Source organism: Perognathus longimembris, chromosome 3 (assembly GCF_023159225.1).
Source record: "Perognathus longimembris pacificus isolate PPM17 chromosome 3, ASM2315922v1, whole genome shotgun sequence".
In the NCBI taxonomy this organism is placed as follows: Eukaryota; Metazoa; Chordata; class Mammalia; order Rodentia; family Heteromyidae; genus Perognathus; species Perognathus longimembris.
The window spans coordinates 67,884,446-67,905,246 of NC_063163.1; the positions used below are offsets into that span (position 1 = coordinate 67,884,446).

General features: G+C 52.4%; 1 protein-coding gene across 1 annotated transcript in view; it reads right to left on the reverse strand.

The window, feature by feature from the left end:
• Gng7 (G protein subunit gamma 7) overlaps positions 1–20,801 on the reverse strand; it is an 82,062-nt gene that overhangs the window by 15,618 nt on the left and 45,643 nt on the right. Inside the window, exon 3 of the mRNA XM_048342072.1 lies at positions 3,807–3,856. The gene's annotated coding sequence lies outside the window, so the exon portion shown is untranslated. The remainder of the gene's footprint in view (positions 1–3,806; positions 3,857–20,801) is intronic.

Below are 20,801 nucleotides of genomic sequence, written 5' to 3' on the forward strand. Positions count from 1 at the left end.
CTGTCCTCCCAGCTACTCACGAGGCTGAGATCTGAGGATTGTGGTTCAAAGCCAGCCCAGTCAGGAAAGTCCATGATACTCCAATTAATCAACCGAAAACCTAAAGCAGTGCTGTAGCTCAAAGTGGCAGAGCCCTAGCTTGAGCAAAAGAGTTCAGGGACAGTGTCCAGGACTTGAATTCAAGCCCCATGACTGACGAAAAAGGAAAGAGAAGAAAAGAAGAGCACAGTTGGCTGGGCTCCGGTGGCTCACACTCATAATCCTAGCTACTCAGGAGGCTGAGATCTGAGGATCACGATCCAAAGCCTGCCTGGGCAGGAAAGTCTATTTCCAATAAGCTACTAAAAAAAGCCAGAAGTGGTGCCGTGGCTCAAGTAGTAGAGCACCAGCGTTGAGTGAGAAAGCTCGGGGACAGTGCCTGGGCCCCGAGTTCAGGCCTCAATAAAAACAAACAAGAACAACAGAAGAAAATTACAACTCTGAGCTCCATGATGAATCCCACAGGGTGAGACACTAGGATGTTGGGCTGTCGCAAGTGTGTGTGTGGGGGCGCAGGCCCCCTCCAGAGGGTGGCAGTGCCCTTGGGAGGAGGGGAACCTGAGCCACATTGGGGTCACTTGTGGCTGCCAGGCCCCGGGGACTCCTGGCATGGAGGGAACTGGAGGCTGGGGAGGCAGCTCGCCCCTGTGGGGCCCAGGAAGCCCACAGAGAATGTCCAGAGCTGGGGTGCTGGGCCGTGGGACCATCCAGCCCAGGCCGAGCCTCCCTGTGAGTCCCCATTGTGCTCTGGCTGCACTGGGGCAACAGGAGAGGCCTGGAGCAGCGTGGGTGTCCATAGCCCCCCTTTTTGCAGGCCACAAATCCTCAGTGTCACAGCCTCGGCTCCACAGAGGCCTGGGCCACCAAATGCAGACACCAGTGCTGCCAGGGAAAACATCCAGACACCTGGACTGCATCCTGGTTTGGCATCAGCCCAGCCGTGCCGGCTCAGAGCCTGATTGCCATCTCTCGAGGAAGAAAGGAGCTAAGCTAGGGGCCGGTAGCTCACGTCTGTCACCCCAGCTACTCAGGAGGATGAGATCTGAGGATCGCAATTCAAAGCCAACCCAGGCAGGAAAGTAAGAGACTCTTTTTTTTTTTTTTTGCCAGTCCTTGGCCTTGGACTTAGGGCCTGAGCACTGTCCCTGGCTTCTTTTTGCTCAAGGCTAGCACTCTGCCACTTGAGCCACAGCACACTTCTGGCCATTTTCTATATATGTGGTGCTGAAGAATCGAACCTAGGGCTTCATGTATGCGAGGCAAGCACTCTTGCCACTAGGCCATATTCCCAGCCCCAGTAGGAGACTCTTATCTCCAATGAACCACTAGAAAACCAGAAGTGGCGCTGGGGTGCAAGTGGTAGAGCACTAGAGCACAAAGAGGCATAGGGACAGTGCCCAAGCCCAGACAGAGTTCAGGCCCCATGACTGACAACAACAAAAATTTTTAAGAAAGAAGCTAGGAGGAGGAGGAGAAGGGGGACGGAGAGGAGGAGGAGAAGAGGGAGGAGGAGGGCCTGCAACCTCCTGGGGACTGCAGTCTCATCTGGAGGGTGGGCCAGAGAGAACGCATTCACTATTAGCACTGCAATGCGCCATATGGAATTTAAGGTGTCTTCCTGTGTAACCTTCTGGAGAAGGTGGGTCCCTCTGCATCTGCCACAGTGTATGCAGCAGTGAGAGGTGGGGACCACAGGCCACGCTGCCTGGCTGCAGGTGCAGTGGGAAGAGCACCTCCCCCCGCCCCCCCCAACACCCCTGGGCGTTCCTCTCGATCCTCTGATGACTCTCGTGGAATCTCGTGGAATTTCTAACAGTGAGAACCAGTGTGTGTGTGGTTTTGCTCCCGCAGACATCCCATCCATTTTCCATTACGCCTTTTCTTGCAAAGGTCCAAACACAGCCACAGGACAAGGGAGAGGCTGTCTGGGTGGAGACTGGTTCCCACGAATCCTTATGGGACAGCTGAAGGAAGGCCAGGTCTTCTGGGGGACTGGCAGGGTGCAGTACCTGGTATCCCCACTTCTGGCAGCTTTCCTTGGTGGCTTGATGAATTAAATGGCCCAGGGACCTTTGAACTCAGGATCTTGTACTTGCTGGTCTGGCATTGAACTACTTGAACCACAACTTCATTTCTGGGCTTTTTGGTGGTTCGCTGGAAGTAAGTGTCATGGATTTTTCTGCCTGGGCTGGCTTTGAACCACAATCCTCAGATCTCAGCCTCTGGAGTACCCGTGATGACAGGCCTGAACCACTAGTGCCTAGTTTGGAAGCAGAATTTAAGGGCACACCAAAAACCTGCTCATTGATAAAGCACACTTATTGTGCAAATGTTAATGAAACATTCCTGCCCCCCCCAAAGAAAACCAACAAAACCTATGTAGACTTTGGGCTGGTGCTCTACCACTTGAGGCACAGCTCTACTTCCAGCTATTTAGTGGTTAACTGGAGATAAAAGAGTATCATAGACTTTTGTGCTCAGGCTGGCTTTGAACCATGATCCTCAAATCTCAGCCTCCTGAGTAGCTGGGATGACAGGTGTGAGCCACCAGAGCCCAGTTTCAGGCCAGCCCACAATAAAAGTTAATGAAACCCTATCTCAACAAAAAAGTCAGGCACACCTTGAATGGTACACACCTTGAGTTCTAGCCACCTGGGAGATATCAACAGGAAGACCATGGCCCAAAGAAAAAATCAAATATATATATGTATATATATATTAGACCTTGAAAAATATGTAAAACAAAAAGCACAGGAGGTATGGCCCAAGGGGTAGAGCACCTGCTTAGCAAGCGTGAGGTCCTGAGTTCAAACCCCAGCACCATCAAATGACCTACTGCCATGACTGACTTTTTTAGCCCTGCCCCCTCTACCCTGGTCCTGCCTGAGATCCACTGCCCTTGGGGGCCAGAGGGGACCCAGGAAGCAAAAGGTGAAGGGAGCTGTACTCCACTTCCTCTGAACCCCAGTCTCTGTTCCTGAGCTAAATTACATGGAAGGCTCCATGGCAGGTGTTGTTAGCAGAGGTGAGCAAGTGGAGATCTGGGATGACACTCCTCACTCTCAAACCAGTCCTACCTCCTCTTCATACCCATGAGCCCCACGGCTGCTCCCCAATCTCTCCTTCCTTTCCAATCCACCACGGGGTACATGGGGTGGGCAACCCCGTTTTAAACAGCCATGTTTCCGAAAGAAATTGACCCAGAAAATGAGAATGCGCAGCAAGCTGTGCCATCAGGAAACCTAAAACACAGAAGAAAGAGGGAAATCCCCCACCCTCACCCCACTGCACCCCTGCAGGAACCAGAGAAAAACAAGTAACCACGGGACGCCAGTAGCTCACGCTTGTAATCCCACCTACTCAGTAGGCTGAGATCTGAGGCTCACTGTTCAAAGCGAGCCTGGGCAGGAAAGTCCATGAGACTCTCACCTCCAATGAACCAACAAAAAGCCAGAAGTGGGGCTGTGGCTCAAGCAGTAGAAGACCAACCTTGAGTACAAAAACTCAGGGTCAGTGCCCAGGCCCTGAGTTCAAGTCCCACAAAAAGGAAAAGAAAGATGAGCAGCCCAACCCAACAGAAGGAAGGAGCGAGCAATTGCCTGCATGCTGGACACCCAGGTTCCAAACCCTGCAATGCAAAAACCAAAAGGACCCCTACACACACACACACACACACACACACACACACACACACACACACACACACATCTGTTCTTTTGCCTGACAGCCCAGAGTACAGCCCAAAGAGAAGACAAAACACAGCCTACCTTTACGTGTTTCTCCAGGAAGAGGCTTTTTGTATTGTGTTTTTTAAATCCTGTTTAAAAAGAAAGACATGGTTACATAGCTCCAAAGGTTGTCCAGCATGTGGAAAATACAGAAAGGCCATTTTCTCTAGACTTGCTGGGCAAGAGTCGACTCATCTCTTTATTTTGGTCGGTCATGGGGCTTGAACTCAGGGCCTGGGTGCTGTCCCCAGCTCTTTTTGCTCAAGGCTAGGGCTCTATCACTTGAGCCACAGCACCACTTCCAGCTTTCTGGTGGTTTATTGGAGAAAATAGTCTCAAGGACTTTCCCTGCTGGGCTGGCTTTGAACCATGGTCCTTAGACTCAGCCTCCTGAATAGCTAGGATGACAGGTGTGAGCCATGGGCGCTGTGCCTGGCCTTTTTTTTTTTTTTTTTTGCCAGTCCTGGGGTTTGAACGTGGAGCCAGAGCACTGTCCCTGGCTTCTTTTTGCTCAAGGCTAGCACCCTGCCACTTGAGCCACAGCATCACTTCCAGCTTTTTCTATATATGTGGTGCTGAGGAATCGAACTCAGGGCTTCATATATACGAGGCAAGCACTCTACCGCTAGGCCATATTCCCAGCCCCCTTGTTTTGTTTTATGTACGATCTTAAGTTTTTGTTTTTAGGGCTAGTCTTGGACTTTAATGTTCCGAACCTGAGCCTCCTACACAGCTGGGATTACAGATGTGAGCCACCATGTCCAGACTTTCTGTTGAGATGGGGGTCACTAACTTTTGTCCAGGGTAACTTTGAACAATGCCCTTCCCAATCACTATCTCCAGAGTAGCTGGGATTACTGGCCCACTTGGCTCAGTTTTATTCTCTATAACCCATCCATTCCAAAAAGACAGTAAGTTCTCTCTGTGGGGGAAGTGGGGTGGAAGGGGGTCAGGTTTTTCTTCTTGAATCTGTATTCTTCCATTGCAGAACACCAGGTTTCCCCAACTCGTGGTCAAAGTCCCCAACATCAGATGTCCCCCCCCCCCCCAGCAGAAAAACAGGATTCTCCAGCTCTGAGTCTCCCTCCATTGGGAATAGCTGGGTGTTTTTCCACCCTCTGCTTTCCAGTTTGCTGTGAGCCTCGTGGTGGGAGGAAGCAGGGAGAGATGGAAAAGGCAGGGCTGGGGGGCAGACCAATTAACCTGGTCCCCCCCAAATCACACAGCAGCCTCCTGCTGGGGCAAAGGTCAGCAGGAAGGAAACAGAGGAGTGGCCTGGGGAGGGGTTGGGGCGACTGGATGGAGTGGGATGGGGCACCCTATGCCTGTTCTTGGGGGGGAGGGGGAAGGGTGACCTCCCCCTGCAGCCCAGTGTACGGGGCCAGGGAAACCCCCTCTGCAGCTCAGGCCAGGTCCCACCCACTCCTCAATTCCACACCAAGTGCAAGGGGGCTGGCAGAGGCCTGATGCAGGGGGCTGCAGGCTGGCAGCTAAGCCAACCTCGTCGTGTTCTTGGGGATCCCCGAGCCTGGAGCCGTGGCCCTGCCTGCACCCCGCTTCCTGATCTGGTCGCGCAGATGGCTCACGAGGCCCAGGCTGCTTCTCTTTGGCCCTGATGGCCCCTGAGGTGCCCGCCAGGCAGCCCCAGCCCCTCATTCTTGCCAAACATTGGTATTTCTCCAAAATAACAGGGGTTTTTCCAGCCTGGCTGGAAAGCCTGGCTGCAGGGCCCCTTCCCCCGGCCCCCCCTTGGGCGTTTCCAGCCCCCTGGGCTCTGGGTTGGGTGCTGGGAGATGGGGGTGTGTGGACAGCTGCCTGGCTGGGGTGGATGGGGTAACTCTCTGTTAATCCAGAGGCCCCTGGGCTCTGTGCACAGCGGCTGAGTTGTTTTTTGGGGGTGTCTCAGACCCTGAAGGGTACTAAACCCCATACCAGGATCTCCCTACAGCCAAGAATCAGAGCCACACACACCCAGGCGGTACCTGTGACTCACGCCTGTAATCCCAGCTACTCAGGAGGCGGCAACTCTGAGCCAGCTCGAGCAGAAAACTCCGTGAGACACTCATCTCCAATGAACCACCAGAAAGCTGGAAGTAGAGCTGTGGCTCAAGTGGTGGAGCACCAGCCTTGAGCAAAAACACCCAAGGACAGCATCCAGGTCCTGAGTTCAAACCCCAGGACCAGAACAAACAACAACAAAAAAAGTTCAGTTCCTGCCCAGCCAGGCAGGTCCTCCTGACATACAGGTAGCGTCCTTACCCACCATGCCCCCAGCAGAGGAACATTCCAGAACCCCAGCACAGGCTCTGGGATCATCATTACCCATCTTGCAGCTGAACCTGGTGCGTGTGTGTGCGCACGCATGTGTGTATGTGTGTGGGTGCATGCGTGCATGTGTGTGCATGGGTGGAGGTAGAGAGCTGGCAGCCCTCTGAGTCATGTGATCCTGAATCTTGTGTGGCTGTCAGGGCTTGGGAGGCTCCTGGCCTGGAATGGGGGGAGCCAAAGACACTGCTCAGGTCCCCCCCGCAGAACCCAGGAAGCCCCTAGGACAGCCTGAGGGGTGGTGCCTGTTAGAGGGGGAGCCCCCAAATTGGCCCTTTCCTTCCCCTCTTGCTCTCAGGGTGTCTTGAGAGCAGGCCCTGCAGGCCCCCAGAAAGTGAGAAAGAGGAAGGGCTGTGGGCCACAGGGGATAATCCACCCCATCCCCTTTCTCAGAAAGGCCTCCTCCCAGCTGGGCTGACAGGCCCCCCGACACCCCCTTGGGCTTGCAGGAAACTGCAGGGGGACTGGTCTAGCCTCGGAGCTGAGTCACAGCCCTCCACCCACAGTGGCCTCCCTCCCCACCCCACACCGCGAGGGCCCAGCACAGCCGCACACGATGATGACGATTCTTCTTTTGTGCCAGTCCAGGGGTTTGGACTCTGAGCCTGGCACTGTCCCTAAGCTTTTTCACTCAAGGCTGGCACTTTACCACCTGAACCACAGCTCTACTTCCAGCTTTTTTGTGGTTCACTGGAGATAAGAGTCTCACACACTTTCCTGCCCAGGCTGGCTTTGAACCTTGCTCCTCAGATCTCAGCCTCCTGAGTAGCTAGGATGACAGGCGTGAGCCACTGGGGCCCCACTGCAGCTTCTTAAAAAAGAACAGAAAAAAGGCCAAGAAACCATTTTGAGATTGGGTACTGCTGTGCAGCTCAGGCTGGCCATGACCACGGGTGGCTCTACCTCCGCCTCCTGAGTGCAAGGATTCTAGGTGTGAATGCTAGCCTTTGCCGATGGATTTGTGAAGGAGGCTGACATGAAATCAGCCTGGAATCTGCTCATCAGACAAGGTCTTCAGAAGAGAAAGGAGAAGAAAGCAGGTTTACTGATGTCTACTTTGCACACCATCTATGCTCTCTTTCTTTCATTCTTGTTGGTCATGGGACTTGAACATGGGGCCTGGGTGCTGTCCCTGAGCTCTTTTGCTGAAGGCTAGTGCTCTACCACTTGAGCCACAGCGCCACTTCTGGTTTTCTGGTGGTTCATTGGAGATAAAGAGTCTTTCCTGTCAGGGCTGGCTTTGAACCTCAATCCTCAGATCTCAGCCTACAGAGTAGCTGGGATTACAGGTTTGAGTCACCGGCGCCTGGCCCATTACCAGATTGGTAAGAGCAATTCCATTCAGGAAGCCCTTTCCTTCTCCTTGACTTAACACTTTCCTGCAAAGCCTGAAACAGGAATATTACATAGCTGTGAACAAGAGCAAGGCAGTGTCCACATACTGAAGGCCCAGGAGGCATGGTGGCAGGTCAGAAGGGTGTCCTTGTGATCAGGTGGGGCGGAGGCACAATGATGGCAGACCGGCATGGGGCTCACCAGGGTGTGTCTCCTCGGGCCTTATCTCTTCCATGGTCTCTAGGAAGAGTGATCTAAATGTGGATTCTGTGCCTCCCTGGCTCTTGTGCAAGCTTGTACGAACAGAGACAGGAAGGGGCTGGAAGGGTTTTGAGCACGTGTGACAGGAATGGAGGACAGAGTTCCGAGTCACCCCCGGCTCCCAGCCTTTTTTTTTTTTTTGGCCAGTCCTGGGCCTTGGACTCAGGGCCTGAGCACTGTCCTTGGCTTCTTTTTTTTTTTTTTTTTTTTTTTTTATAGTTTTTGTGATTTTTTTTCCAGAACCGGGGACTGAACCCAGGGCCTTGTGCTCACCAAGCAGGCGCTCTTCCACTGAGCCAGATCCCCAGCCCCCTGGCTTCTTTTTGCTCAAGGCTAGCATTCTGCCACTTGAGCCACAGCGCCACTTCTGGCCGTTTTCTATACATGTGGTGCTGGGGAATTGAACCCAGGGCTTCATGTATATGAGGCAAGCACTCTTGCCACTAGGCCATATTCCCAGCCCCCGGCTCCCAGCCTTGAGTGGCTACAAGTGTTCCTAGCCAGCTCCCCATCTCTTGGAGGCTTGGCTCAGCTGGTAGAGCGCCAGCCAATGAGCAAAGCCTCAGGTACTAAGTTCAAGTTCTCAAAACAAAATAAAGAAGAAAGAAAAAGGACAACGTGTTGAGGGGGTCCAGGCTGACACTAGGTGACAAAGTTACCCCAGATTGTGGTAGGAGGGCAGCAGCTGAGATGTGCTCCTGTCTGTCCTCCTTTACTTTTCCCTTTCCTTCCTTTCCCTTCCCTTTTCTTTCCTTCCCTCTCCTTCCCTTCCCTTTTCTCCTGTGCTGGGGAACTGGGGCTTGAACTCAGCCTGGGCGCTGTCCCTGAGCTTCTTTTGCTCAAAGCTGGCACTCTACCACTTGAGCCACAGTGCCACTTCCAGCTTTTTGGTGGTTTATTGGAGATAGGAGTCTCACACACTTTCCAGCCCCAGCTGGCTTTGAACTGTGACCCTCAGTTCTCCCAAGTAGCTGGGATTGCAGGTGTAAGTACTTGCTTCACCTTTTTTTTTTTTTTTTTTTTTTTTTTTTTGAGACAGGGTCTTACACTGCAGCTTAGGCTGGCCTGGCATTCATGATCCTCCTGCCTCCACTTCCCGAGCGCAGGAACTGCAGGCGTGCACCACCTCACCCGGCCGTCCAGGACGGGATTTTTCTAAGGCCATCTGTATTTTCCTGTGTCTGACTCTCTCCCGGAAGGCTTTCTGTGATGTAAATAAATCAGCGAGAGCTGTGTTCCCGCCACGTGCGCAGTGCTGCGTCCTCTGGGGTTTGTGGGAAGTGCACGCCCAGGGCTTGGCTCGGTGGCCTCAGGTTTTGTCCTCCCATGATCCTGAGAACCTGAGGTCACAGCGGCGTCATTTGTTGGCCCTGTTCACCTTGCCCGCCCTGGAGCCGGTGCACACAGGTCGGTTGTTCTCTGCGGGGCAACCCTGCTCTCCCTCCAAACCCACACCAGGAGCCCCAAATCACAGCCACATGTGCTCCCCGAGGGTGCAACCCCATGTCAAAAGACGAGGGCAAAGCCAGGCACCAGTGGCTCACGCCCGTCGTCCTAGCTACTCAGGAGGCTGAGATCTGAGGATTGTGGTTCAAAGCCAGCCTGGGCAGGAAACTCTGTGAGACTCTTATCTCCAATGAACCACAGGGGGGTTAAAAAAAAGAAGAAGGAGCAGTGGGAAGTGGCGCTATGGTTGTGGTTCAAGCGGTAGAGCTCTGCCTTGAGCAAAATAAGCTCAGGGACAGTGCCAAGGCCAGGAGTTCAACCCTCAGACCAGCACAAGAAGAAAAGCAAAGCGCTGGTGGTAGGTCCGAGCTGGGGAGGGTGGAGCCCGCGTGGAAGCCACCAACCTGGTCCACAGCCAGCAGCGCCCCTTTTCTGTCACTGAGGGCAAGCAGCCAGGAAATGAGGGGGAGACAATGGTAAAAACAAATGTGGCGAACAGTGGTAAAACATCCCAAGAATGAGAACCACTCCTGCCGCTGGGGTGGGGTCCACAGCTGCAGGTTCCCCCCCCCCCCCCCCCCAGGACAGAGCCAGACAGAGGCCAGGCCGAGGGCTGGGATACACCTGAGGTTTGCAAGCTCATAGCTACTCAGTGACACCCCCCCCCCCCCAACGGCTTTGTCAAGGCTGGGCTGGCTGGGTGACCCAGCCCCGGGCTCTAGGGGCGGGGGGAAGGGGGGCTCAGAGGACGGACATGGCACTGGCTTGGCCCTGAGAAGCCTCAAGAATTTGCCCCATCCAGGTGCTGGGGGCTCACGCCTGTCATCCTAGCTACTCAGAAGGCTGGCGTCTGAGGATCGCACTGGGGATCCAGCCCCTGAGACTTTACTTTCTGATGAGCCACCGAGGCCGGCAGCTCCACTGCTGCTACCTTACCAGGGATAAGGAGGGAGAACGAAGCACAGATTGTGGGGGACAGACCGATCCTCAAAGTCTGAGTACAGGGAGCATGCAGCATCTGCTTCTCAGCCGGGTTGTGTTCAAGTCCTGCAGCTGCTTAGCCAAGCTCAGCACAGAGAGTGGGGTCACACATCTCTTTGGGGCCTCAGGAGGTCCATCCATCTTTTCTCTCCCAGCGCACCCCTTGCCTTGTACCCCCTTGGACACACAACACATCACTGGCACTTTTTTTTTTTTTTTGCCGGTCCTGGGGCTCGACCTCAGGGCCTGGGCGCTGTCCCTTTTAGCTCAAGGCTAGCACTCTACCACTTGAGCCACAGCGCCACTTCTGGCTTTTTCTATATATGTGGTGCTGAGGAATCGAACCCAGGGCTTCATGTATACGAGATGAGCACTTTACCACTAGGCCATATTCCCAGCCCCTCAAGTAGGGTTTTGTCTTTATGCCTGGGATAGCCTGGACCATGACCCTCCTATATGCAAGAAGATATAGGAGCTGAGTTACAGGCAGGAACTATGACAACTAGCCCGTTAGTTGAGATGGGATCTCATTTGCATTGAGGCTGGCATTGGCCTTTAATCAGGATCCTCCCAACCTCTGCCTCCTGAGAAGCTGTGATTACAGGCATGAGCCACCAAATCCAGCTCTCCTGGGACCTCTTAAAATATTTATTACCCTCCCCCCCCACTCAGCACATATGGGATGGGCTCATGGTCCTGGAACAGGTAGATAGGGCAGGGGTTCGAGGCCACACTGAGCAGCTGAGGCTTCCGCCCTCCTTCCTCCACCCTCTCCTCCACCCAGGATGTGTCTGCAGCTCTCCACTGGTTCTCAGGGCCTGCTGTCCCCCATGTCACATTACAAGAAAGATGGGATACACACTTGCAGAGTCCCTTGGCTCAGTTCTAGTCCCCGGGGCTCCTCCTCTCCTCTCCTGCCTCCTGGCCCCCAAGGTGAAAGGTCATCAATCTGGGCTTGGCCCCTCCCCTCCCCTACCGGGAGGGTCTCAGGGTCAGCGTGTGTCCCCTGGCCTAGGTGACAATTCTACCAGGTTCTCAAGCCGCAGGGGGCTGAGAACAGGCTGCGGCTGAGGGGGGGGGGGCGTGGGAGCTTCTGCTGTTCCCAGCAGAGCAGTCAGGTAGTGCCCAGAGCCAAGTGCCCCCCACACCCCAAGTGCCCCTGCCCCGCGAGATGGATTTCCCAGCAACGTATGAGGTGACACCCCCAGAGGCTAGTGCACACCCTACACCCCACTGGCCTCATATCCACAATCCTCCTGCCTCAGTCTCCAAAGTGCCAGGATTACAGGTGTGTACCACCATGCAGGACCCAAGACCAACATTCAACATGCAGTGTCTACAGACCGTGGACACGTGGGATAGGGCCATCACAACCTCGGGGCCCTGTGCACACGAGAGCAAACGCATGCCAGACACATGCACACACACACATGCTGACACATACATGTGACTCAGGTGGGGGGTGTAAGAGGTAAGAAAGGGGAGAGAAAAGCAAATGGCCTATCTGAGAGGGAAGGGATCATGGACTCCCTTGTAGTATTCCTGGAACTTTGCAGAAAATCAGAATGGTGTGAGGACAGACATTAGAATCTAGGAACACAGTAAAGCAGTTTCCTCCCAATCAAGCCACATTTTCATTTTTAAAAAATGGGGTTGTCATTTATGTTCTATAACATCCACCCTCTTAGGTGCCTAGTTGAGTGATTTTTCAGGAGTTTTCTTTCTTTAAGTCTTCCTATGTTGTCTGGTTTCTTGAAGCAAGGACTTCAACTTATATTGTTTGTAAAAAAGTGAAGCAAAACTCTTGGTTTTAGTCAGCATTGGTATCTCAAACCTGTAATCCAAGCTACTCCGGAGGCTGAGCTCTGAGGATTGAGGTTCAAAGCCAGCCCAGGCAAGAAAGTCCATGAGACTCTTATCTCCAATGAACCACCAGAAAACTGGAAGTGGTGCTATGTTTCATGTGGTAGAGCACCAGCCTTGAGCTAAAGAGCTCAGGGCCAGCAGGGAAAGGACACTTGCAAGTCGCTCATCACCCAGATGAACTGGAGTGCAAACCCCTGTCCTGATGCTTGCTGGCCTAGGGAAGTTGAGATTGAGTTCTTCCACTTGAAACAGAGGCATGAAGCGGGGCACTGGTGGCTCACACCTGTAATCCTAGCTACTTAGGATGCTGAGATCTGGTGATTCCCGTTTGAAGCCAGTCTGAGCAGAAAAGTCTGTGAGACTCTTATGGCCAATCAACCAGCAAAATGCTGGACTGGAGGCATGGCTCAGGTGGTACAGAGTCAGACTTGAGTGAAAAGGCCAAGCAATAGTGCAAGGCCCTGAATTCAAGCCTCAGTACTAATTTCATGGAGAAGCTGTGTGTGTGGTCTGTCCTAGGTGATCCAGAATCGACATGGCAGGGATGGCTCTTGGGGATGCCATGTGCCCTTGACAGATGGGGACAAGAAGGCAGTTGAGGGCTGGGAATATGGCCTAGTGGCAAGAGTGTTTGCCTTGTATACATGAAGCCCTGGGTTCGATTCCTCAGCACCACATATATAGAAAAGGCCATAAGTGGTGCTTTGGCTCAAGTGGCATAGTGTTAGCCTTGAGCAAAAAGAAGCCAAGGACAGTGCTCAGGCCCTGAGTCCAAGCCCCAGGACTGGCAAAAAAAAAGAAGAAGGCGGTTGGCCCCTGAGGTCATCCTTGCCAGAGCCCTGTGTGAAGACCCCCGAACAAGCACCAGTTAGGGACGACTTTGCCCTGACTTACACGTGTCCTCATGGAGGCTCACTCTCTGGGGGTGTCCTGGGCCTTGCAGAAGGCTGAGCACCTGTCCCTGGCCTCCACCCACACATGCCACGGGGTCCCCAGAGATCATCAGGGTCCCCTGGGGGGGGCAGGAAGGGAGGCAGAATGGCCTCTAGATAAGGCTCCTTGTCACAAAGACGTGTTTCTGGAGGGCACTGCGGGCTCCATCCTGCTCCTGGGGACCTGTCCCTAGGGGGATGCTGGGACCCATCCGTGTGCCCGTGGCCCCCACTCTGACTGGGGGACAAAGTCCACATGCTCACAAGACACTCCCCCCCGCCCCGCCCCATGGCAGAAGGACACACAGCCCCTCGGCAGAGTGGCCAAGCCTTTTGATGGAAAAGCCAGCTGCCGAGGCTGGTAGAGCTGTGGGACCCAGAAAACTGTCAGATCTCACACATGGCCCTGGGAAAGGCCAGAGCTGGGGCTGCTTCTCACCCCAGGGATGGGGGACCCAGAGCAGGGAGGGCCCGGCAGAGCCATCACGGGGTTCCCAGCACCTTGCAGGCTGTTAGAAGCTGAAGGGGGTCCTGGCTCCCTGGAGACCACGGTGGGACTAATCAGGGAAGTGTGGCTTTTCCTCTGGGCCACCTCCTCCACCCCAGGGTAATAAACAGGGGGGGTCACCTTGGCCAGGGGGCTCCCCAGCCAGCACTGGGGTCACCAGAATAGTGGTCATTCTCTGTGGGCCCTACCAGGTCCCTGGCCTCCCCCTGCTCAAGCCGGGAGCCCCCTCCCCCATCCCTGTCCTGACAGCCCCATGTCCCCTGGGGACAGAGTCATCACCCCCTCCCCCATGGAAACCTCCAGGGTCAGGGGGTTCTGTGGGTGCCCTGCTGGGGTCCCGGGACACTGCCCACATTGAAAGCCACACACTGAGTGTATGGGGGAGCCGGGGTGAAGGCTCACAAATCTGCCCTCTTGCCAGTGTGTCCCCGTGTGTGGTGGGAGCAAGGAGCAGACTACATATTTTTCCAAATAATTAAACCAAGGCCCCACCCCTTGGCACTGCGGACATAGATGTTGCATTCTCTCTTTCCTAAATACCTGTCATCAGATGGAGACATAAAAAGTACACAGCACATGGCTGCGTGCAGTAGCTCACTGCTGTAACCGTGGCTACTTGGAAGCCATAGGAGGGAGGATCAGGAATCAAGGCACAGGTTGCAAGTTAGAGGCCCCATCACAGCCAGTGAGGGGGAGGCGGTCACCGACACCCACACTGCTAGCTTTCTGAGAGCCATAGGTCCCAGGAGAGTGGTCTGAGGTCTGCCTCAACAACAACAACAACAACAAAAAAAAAAAAACTCTAGATGCTATCTGGAGAGTAACCAAAGCAAAGTAAGGTTTGGAGTTGTGGCTCAAATGGTAGAGCACTTGTCTGACAAGTTCGAGGTTCTGAGTTCAAACCACAGTAATATAAAAAAAAAGGTGTGTGAGAGTGCACATGTATGTATGCATGCATGTATGTATATACACACATATCCATCCAATGGAGTACTAGGAAGCTATAAAGGAGAGTGAAGTCGGGGTAGGAATGTGGCTAAGTGGCAGAGCTTGCCTAGTATGCATGAAGCCCTGGGTTCGATTCCTCAGCACCACATACAGAAAAAGCCGAAGTGGCGCTGTGGCCCAAGAGGTAGAGTGCTAGCCTTGAGCAAAAGAAGCCAAGAACAGTGCCCAGACCCTGAGTTCAAGCCCCAGGACTGGCAAAAAGAAGGAGAAGGAGAAGAAGAAGAAGAAGAAGAAGAAGAAGAAGAAGAAGAAGAAGAAGAAGAAGAAGAAGAAGAAGAAGAAGAAGAAGAAGAAGAACAAGAAGAAGAAGAAGAACAAGAACAAGAAGAACAAGAAGAAGAACAAGAACAAGAAGAACAAGAACAAGAAGAAGAACAAGAAGAACAAGAAGGGGAAGGGAAGGGGGGAGGGGGAGAGGGAGGAGGAGGAGAAGGAAGAAGGGGGAGGAGGAAGAAGAGGAGTGAAATCCTGTTATTTGTGACAACGTGGGTGGATCAGCAGGACATTCTTAGCTGAAAGAAGACAGACAACAGAAATACCAAGTCCCACTTGCTGTTGATCATATGTGGGATGTCAACCTCATGTTTTCCCACAAAAACATCAGCAAACAAGATCCAGCCACACAGCAAAGGGCTCCACACCACTGGCCCATGGTCTCCTTCCAGAAACTCAAGGCTGATTTAACATCCAAAAGCTAACTAACGGGGTCCCTCCGATCACTCACCAGAGCAACACTCTAGGGACCAGAGGAGCTCTCTCCACAAGCTTCAAGCCCCCACTCCTGCCCATGAACTTGCCTGTGACCTTGCCCCTGACCAGCTACTCCTTATTAGCATTATGACAGGGACTCCTTTCTGCAGGCTCTGCAGTGGAGCGCCTCATGGGGGCACTCGCTGTTCCCCAGGCCAGGGCTTAGAAACCCAGGGGGGTGAGCCCGGCACCAGGGGCTAAGATCTGAGGATTGCAGTTCAAAGCCAGCCCAGACAGAAAAGTCCCCATGAGACACTAACTAACTACCAAAAAAGCCTGAAGTGAAGCTGTGGCTCCAGTAGTAGAGTGCTAGCCTTGAGCACAAAAAACTCAGGGACAGTGTCAGGCCACGAGTTCAAGCCCCAGAACTGACAAAATAAATAAATAAAAATTAAAAAAGAAACCCAAAGGGCAGGGGTGTGTGCTGAGCAGAAACCAGGCTCATGAGCACAGTGGGGTCACGGGCGGGGCCCAAGCAGGTGACAGTGCTATTGGTGCCCCAGTGAGAAGCAGCACTGCAGAGTTGCAATTGGCTGAATTGCTACTGACCTTTGCCCTCTAGCCCGCTCCCTGGGGAACCCAGGCTAAGGACATCAGATTAGCTGGTGGCACCCAGATAAGCCCCAGGTGCCTCTGCAGAGGGACAGGTAGAAGCCAGGCCTCTGCACACGTCATGACATTTGTTTTTCTGTCCAGTCGACAGCTGGGGAGTAGCAAAGAGCTGGGCGGGTGGTCAGAGGGCCCAGTCCCTCGAGGCCTGGCTCAGCGAGGCCCCAGCTGGAAGAGGGCCCAGTGTGGCTTTCTCAAGGTCACAGTCTTATTTCTCCTCCACCCACCCTGCTCTGACCTTCACTTCAGACCGCTTGCTGACGTCACCGCCTTGGCCACTCTGTGGGAACTCCAAGTTCAGGGTGACCGGCTTGTCATGGTCGCCCTGGCGAAGCTCCCCACGAGCACTCAAGGTCTTGGGACCCAGGACAGCCGCACATCCCCCACCCAGTCGCCTTCCCTGCCACGCTCTCGCCTGGCCAGTGGTGTCATCTTGCTCGCTGGCTGCTCAGAGGCAACTTGGGTGCGACATGTTCCTGTGAAGTCTCGCTACCTTCTCTAATTACCCCCAGACCTTGCTCATGGACATGAGGTTTTCTTTTGGGATGATGGAATATTCTGGAACTGGATGGTGGGAATGGCTCTAAATTCTGCAAATATATTTAAAAACATTGAATTGTACACTTGAAATGGTGTGTTTTAGAGTACAAGACTTCCTTCCTTCCTTCCTTTCTTTTTTATGTGTGTGCCAGTCCTGGGACTTGAACTCAAGAGTCTGGGTGCTGTCCCTAAGATTTTTAGTTCAAGGCTAGCATTCTACTACTTGAGCCATGAGCTCTACTTCTGGCTTTTTGGTGGTTAATTGGAGATAAAAGTCTCATGGACTTTCTTTTTTTTTTTTTTTTTTTGGCCAGTCCTGGGCCTTGGACTCAGGGCCTGAGCACCATCCCTGGCTTCTTCCTGCTCAAGGCTAGCACTCTGCCACCTGAGCCACAGCGCCGCTTCTGGCTGTTTTCCATATATGTGGTGCTGAGGAATCGAACTGAGAGCTTCATGTGTAGGAGGCAAGCACTCTTGCCACTAAGCCATATTCCCAGCCCTCATGGACTTTCTTGTCCAGGCTGGCTTTGAATCTCAATCCCTGGATCTCAGCCTTCCGAGTAGCTAGGATTACAGATGTGAGCCACCAGTGCCAGGCTTATAAATTTTTTCTTAATAAAGGTGTCTTAAAATAAATAACAGGTAGGGGTGGGAATATGGCCAAGTGGTAGAGTGCTTGCCTCGCATACATGAAGCCCTGGGTTCGATTCCTCAGCACCACATATACAGAAAAAGCCATAAGTGGCGCTGTGGCTCAAGTGGCAGAGTGCTAGCCTTGAGCAAAAAAGAAGCCAGGGACAGTGCTCAGGCCCTGAGTCTAAGCCCCAGGACTGGCAAAATAAATAAATAAATAACAGGTAACAATCTTGTCAAGAGATGAAGACTTTCATTCAAATGGGCTTTTCCAATAAGATGTTTGTTAAAAGCATGATCAAAAACTAAGACTAGGGCTGGGGATATAGCCTAGTGGCAAGAGTGCCTGCCTCGGATACACGAGGCCCTAGGTTCGATTCCCCAGCACCACATATACAGAAAACGGCCAGAAGCGGCTCTGTAGCTCAAGTGGCAGAGTGCTAGCCTTGAGCGGGAAGAAGCCAGGGACAGTGCTCAGGCCCTGAGTCCAAGGCCCAGGACTGGCCAAAAACAAAAAAAAACAAAAAAAAAATAAGACTAAAGCTGGGCATTGGTGGTTTAAACCTGTAATCCCAGCTACTCGAGGCTGAGCTCCGAGGATGGAGGTTCAAAGCCAGCGCGGGCAAGAAAGTCAGTGAGGTTCTTATCTCCAATTAACTACCAAAAAGACAGAAATAGCTGTGGCTAAGTGATAGAGAGCTAGCATTGAGTGCAAAAAGCTCAGGGACAGTGCCCAGGCCCTGAGATCAAGCCCTAGGACTGACGGGCACACGCACACATACCTCTACAACATGTAAACATTCACATAATGTATGCAGGCACCTGTTGTGGAAAGAATCAACTGATGTCTCCAAATACATTGTTATTATTATTTTGATGAGCAATTCATTAAATAATATTTAAATTGGGAGTTTATCATTCAAAGAGAAGAAGGTTGGAACCACGGTGATTTGCAATGAATCAAAGTTACTTCTGTAATTTTTTTAAAATTAAAGAATGGAATTGAAACTGCTCTAGAAAGCAGTTGAGCTAGAAAGTCTGGTCTATGTGCATCTCTGAAAATGGAGAGCTAAGTTTTCAGCTATGGTTTTGCTGCTCAGGGAGGGGGAAGAGGGGTCTAAGACAGGACACAGTTGTATTATGCTAGGATGAAGGGTAAAAGCCACTAGGTAAGAAGTCCATAATGCCGGGTGTGGTGGTACCCAGCAGTAATCTCAGCTACTTGGGCAGCAGAGGTAAACCATCATAGTCCAGATCGGCCTGAGAAAAAGTTCAAGAGTCCCTGGACAAAGTAAGTAAAGCAATGTCAGGCGCTAGCAGCTCACACCTGTAATCCTAGCTGGTCAGGTGACTGAGATCTGAGGATCATGATTTGAAGCCAGCCTAGTCAGGACTGTCTGTGGAATGCTTATCTCCAGTAAATGACCAAAAAATGCTGGAAATAGAGCTGTAGGTCCAGTGGTAGAGTGCTAGCCTGCAGGAGCAGCAGGCAGGCCGGGTCCGGGCTCATGAGGGGCTCGGGAGGGGCGTGCCAAAGCAAGGAGGTTGTAGCTACAGCCACAGAACTCCAGCCTAGCCAGCTCAGGTCCCTATGTTTAAAATCCCATAATCCCAAATACACAAACACGAAAACAAACCAATAAAACCGGGACAGCAGGGCCTGCCACTGTGGGAGCGGCTCCCTCCCCTGCCGGAACGTCAAGCTCCTGCGGGAACACAAACACAGGAACACAAGTGGGCCTGGGTCCTAGGCTGACTTGCAACCCAAACACTGCCATGTCCTCTCCTCCCCCCAGTGGGGCCTGGTGGAGCTGAACAAACCCAGAACCCAGCTTCTACACTGTGCAGGGCTATGTGGTCCTCCCAGCTCCCCACCCCCGCCCATGCTGTGCCTGCTGCTGTGGGTGGGGAGGACCCCAAGCCAACAAATGGTAGAGAGAGAAGGTGGCCATGCAGGGGGCCCCCACTAACACCCATGTTAAGTGATAAACCGCGTTCCCCACCTTCAGTCTGCACCCGGGAAACCTCCCCACGGGGCTTTCTAGAAAAACAAGGGCATCCCATCTGGAATATCATCAAGGCCACGGGGACCCTGGGAACCCCAGCTCCTTAAGCATTCCATGCGTGCCTCTAACGTGTTTTAAACAGGATCAGATTTGTGAAAATTGAGACACTCCCCTCCCCCCAGCCACCAGGAACACTAATGAAAGAGCCCGGCGCTGGTGACTCACACCTGTCATCCCAGATACTCAGGAGCTACTCAGGAGATCTGAGGATTGCAGCTCAAAGCCAGCCCAGGCAGGAAAGCCTGTGAGACTCCTATCTCCAATTGACCACCAAAAAGCCAGAAGTAGAGCTGTGGCTCAAGTGGTAGAACAGGAACCTCAAGTGAAAAGGATAAGGACAGCGCCCAGGCCCTGAGATCAAGCCCCAGTACTGGTAATAATAATAATAATAATAATAATAATAATAATAATAATAATAATAAAAAATTAAGAATAAAGAATGGATTAAAAAGTTAAGCAAAACAAAAAATTTATAGGAAGCCTTATCCAAATTTAAAAAAATTTTTTTAGCTTCCAAGGAAACCAGAACAAATGTGAAAAGACAACCCACAAAATGGGAGAGAGGGTTTGCAAATCATAGATCTCCAAAGGTATTTATGTCTCTAGAATATATAAGGAAAGTTTTTCTCTCCATTTTTGGATTGGGAATTGGACCTTGAGCTATATCCCTTAAACCACACCCCAGCCCTTTTGTTTGTGTTTTGCTTTCTGACAGGGTCTGGCTAACTGCCCAGGCTGGCCTCAAACTCAAGATCTTCCTGCTTTTCCCTCTCAAGTAGCTTGCGTGGGCTGAGCACAGTGGCTCATGCCTGTAATCTCACTTTCTGGTGAGGAAGAGATGGAGAGATTGCAGATAGAGGGCAGGCAAAAAGTTAGTGAGACCCCATTTTAGTTGATTATCAGGCATGGTGCCATGTGCCTATAATCCCAGTGACTCAGGAGGCTATTAAGTAGGGTACTGTGTTTTGTCCACAATCACCTAGTACCAAGGGTGACTGTGGACAAAACACAGTACCCAACCTGAACATTAAGCAAAAAGAAATTGCCCACATGGCGGGGGTGTGGCTCCGGGCAGGTGGGGGGGCATGGCTTACACGGCAGTGGCAGGGCACATGCCTTTATACCTGCCTACCACAAATTCCAGGCCCTGAACTCAAACCCCACCAACACCAGAAGAGAAAACAAAGATTGCCAAGGCCGGGTACCAGTAGGTGGCTCACATCTGTAATTCCAGGTACTCAGGAGGCTGAGTCTGAGAAGCCAGCATGAGACTCTAATTTCCAATTAACCACCAGAAAGCGGGTAGTGGAGGTGTGGCCCAAGTGATGGAGTGCCAGCTTTAAGCAAAAAAGCTCAGTGACAGTACCCAGACCCTGAGCTGAAGTCCTAGGACCAACACACACACATACACACAGGTGCACACACACACACACACACACAAATGTCCACTCTGAGGATACAGGGTCAGTGGTAAGTGATTGTTCAATAAATGGGAGTTTCTAGGCTTCATCCCCAGCACTGCAAAAAAAAAAGGGGGGGGGAACTATGAATAGAAACTTCTCCAAAAAAGATATGCAAATGATCAATACACAGATGAAAAGCTACTCGCCAGCATTAGTCATCAGGGAAATGCAAATTGGAACCACAGGGTTGGGCCTGGGAGGGCACTCTGGTGAAGAAAGAAAGTACAGTGTGGGGCAGGATGTGAGCTCAGAACGCAGGCGTGGTGTGTGGGACCGTGAGGTAAGACAGCAGATTGGGAAATGGGCTGGTG